Below are 3,343 nucleotides of genomic sequence, written 5' to 3' on the forward strand. Positions count from 1 at the left end.
CCAACTGAGCTACACTGGCCAGGGCAGGAGCTTTTTAATGCCCTAAATTCCCAAAGAAATTCTCTCCTCAGCTTTTCCTGCCAGGCTTTCGGCATTCTGTTGTTTGCCTCAACTATGATCTTTTGCTCCAGATGGCAATTGGTTGTCCGTTTGCTTTCCAGTGTTTTGGGGGAATGCTCTCTTCATAACTCCTTTTCTGTTCTAAATGAGTTCATTCGGCAAAACAAGGGGCAGGTGCCTGTGTCAGTCCTTTAAGCAGTCTCCAGAGAGGTTAGAACAGCCATGGGCAAACTACGGCCCACGGGCTGGGTCCAGCCCGTTTGAAATGAATAAAACTAAAAAAAAAAAAAAAAGACCGTACCCTTTTATGTAATGATGTTTACTTTGAATTTATATTAATTTACACAAACACTCCATCCATGCTTTTGTTCCGGCCCTCCGGTCCAGTTTAAGAACCCATTGTGGCCCTCGAGTCAAAAAGTTTGCCCACCCCTGGGTTAGAACAAAATTTGTAGAGAGACCCTTCAGTGCACAGGCCAACACTCTAACAACTGGCCAGGGCTCCCACTTTTTATATCGTTGAGCAGATAAAACCCATCACAAACACTTTAAAATTAATGATAAGTAGTCCTCTTTTAAGAGGATTTTACAAACATTGTTTGCTGTACAATTCATCCCAAAGTCTCCTGGTAATTAGGGTAGCCATGTGCTAGTTAATTGCCTTTATTTGAAAGAAAAACAAAATTTCTCGTATCTCTGTGATGAGCAGGTATTTATAGTTTGGAGCAAGGCATCTAAAGGAAGCTCTCCAAGTGACAAAGATAAGAAGCAATATCTTCCTTAATGTTTACATTTCAGAGATGGCTCCCAGGTCTTTAAGAAAAATATTCCTAGATTATAAAATGGTCAACATACTTTTCAGCCTTTAAAAAAATTTTACATAGATATCAAAGGACCACATTTACAAATAGGGTTCTCAATAAAATACTCTAAGAAAATGGAGGGAGGAAACTATGCATTTCCTTTGTGGCAAAGGTGAAAACGAAATTAAAGTTCATTTACCATTAATTACTATTTAAACGCTATTCCTATGAGCTGAACTAGGTCTGCTTTGCAGAAGCCCTGTTAAAAAAGAGGCATCAGGCCACCAAGAGTGTCGCTTGTGCTAAGCCCACGTCACCAAACCAAAACCTAATGCTTTAGTTTTGTAGCTGGACAGTAAGTAAGAAGCTAGGAAAATCCCCGGGCAAGTGGAATGGGGAAACAAGAAAATTAAACAAGACCAAACAGTTTGGGCAGCTTGCAGCCAGCTTGGGAATTCCAAGACCTTATCTTCCCTAACCAAGAGAGTCGTGAGAGCAAATGGTTTATATCCTCCTCCCTGACCAGAGAATACAGCGCTTAAGTCACCCAGGCCTGGCAAAATAGAGAACAAAGACCCAGTCAATGCATTTGCGCCCGCTAGACCCAAGGACAGACGAAGTTGGGGAACAGATAACAAAAACCCCATTAAAGCCAGATGGACCTAAGATAAAAGCAAAACAGTACAACAGACAAAGAATAATCCCAAACTCCCCTATACGCTCATTTTAATGCATCAGCATATTAAAAATGCACCCGGAAAGTTGATGAATATTCTACTAAACCCCCCTCCTCCCCCCAAGATTCTCACCCGCAGGGGAAAAAAAAAAGATAAAAAGCCCTCAGGACAAAGACTTGATGTGGGCTCTCGCTAGAGCCTTCCCGGGCACGAGCTTTTTATTTCTAAGGGTCCCCACAAGACTTGCAGCCAGGGGAGCGGTGGGCAGTGGCAGCTGGACCTGGGCTCACCCCCTGATCCTGTCTCCACTTCCCAGGGAGCTGAAGCAGCCCTGCCTTGCTCACTTCTTTCCTATAACCTTTCTAGAGCCAAAGCAGCCCCCCCCCCCCCCCCCCCCGGCTCTCCCTGTCGTTTCTTCGACTCTAATTTCTTCCTTTTTGTCATTGTCCCCAGCATTAATACACATATTCTCAAACCCATCTGGACTCCTGTTGCGAAATCTTTCCTACCCAAAGTCAAGCAGCCACGTACCACAGACCGACCTGAGGAAGACCTACTAAGGGCCGGGCCCTGTCCAGTAACACTTTCAACCTCTCCCAGAAATGAAATCTTAAACCAGTCAGTCTGGAATTACCTGGTCAGCACTCCTGAGGTAATTTTCTCATAGACCCCTAAGGGTCTTTGAGACCCTTACCTGAAAGAATCCACTCTGTCCACAGCTTCCTTGTCCCTCTGAACCTTTCTGCCTATAAAAATCTATTTTGTATAGCTCTTCAGAGCTCTTTTCTCTTTGCTAGATCTTCAAATGCTCTCAGTTGATTTTTTTTTTTGTAATGCCCTTGACGGGAATCGAACCCAGGGCCCTTTGGTCTGCAGGCTGATGCTCTATCCACTGAGCCAAACCGGCTAGGGCTGAATTTTGTTTTGTTTTTTAAACATCCAGGTTCTAGATAATAGGCCAGAGAGCCAAGCTCAGCATGTGTGAGTGAGGCTTCCGTCCTCCAGGACCTGGATGAGAACTTGTCACTAAGTTTGAGGACTTGGACAAGAGGATACCCACTATGTAGCATCCAAGGTGGGCGACTGCTTTGCCTTCCTGTTTCTCCTGCCAGTGAAGTGGGGATGCCCACAGGGGTGCGCGGGTGGCACGAAGCCACACTTGGGTGGCGCTCATGAAAGGAGGTGTGCATGCTATGCAGTTTACCGGTAAGCCCAGGGCATTTAGCTGGGCCTGGTAGTAAAAACACAAGCCAGAGCGCAGAAAAGGATCCCAGCCTGCACTCTGCACCAGTCAGGCCGTCAACCGGAAATGCCTCTATTGCACAGAACTCTTCACCCCCCGGAGGGGCAGGGTGCGGAACCCTTCTGCGGGAGCTGCCGTAGAGATTTCTGGGAAGTGTAGTCTTTCCAGCGGATGAGTAGAAGGAACAGACTTCACTCCGGAATCACTGCCTGTCTTAGTTATTTTTTGGTTATTAAACAAATTAACTTTAGAGAGAGGCCTGCCTCAGGCCAGTGTGTTGCTCCAGTTACTTATGCATTTGTGGGTTGATTCTTTTGTTGTTGTTTGTTTTTCATTGGTGGGTTCTTGTATGTGCCCTGACGCGGGATGGAAGCTGCAACCTCGGCGGGTGAGAGGACGCGCTAACCCCCTGAGCACCCGGCCGAGGCCATCACTGCCTGTTCTGTGCGCGGGCATCTTAATAAAAGAGACGGCTAGGCTGTCACTGCAACAGACATTGTCCAGTAATTCACCTCGTGGCCGCAGCCTCTCCCCTGGCGGCCATTGGGGGCGGAGCCTGC

Source organism: Myotis nattereri, assembly GCF_964212035.1.
Source record: "Myotis nattereri genome assembly, chromosome: 8".
Lineage (NCBI taxonomy): Eukaryota > Metazoa > Chordata > Mammalia > Chiroptera > Vespertilionidae > Myotis > Myotis nattereri.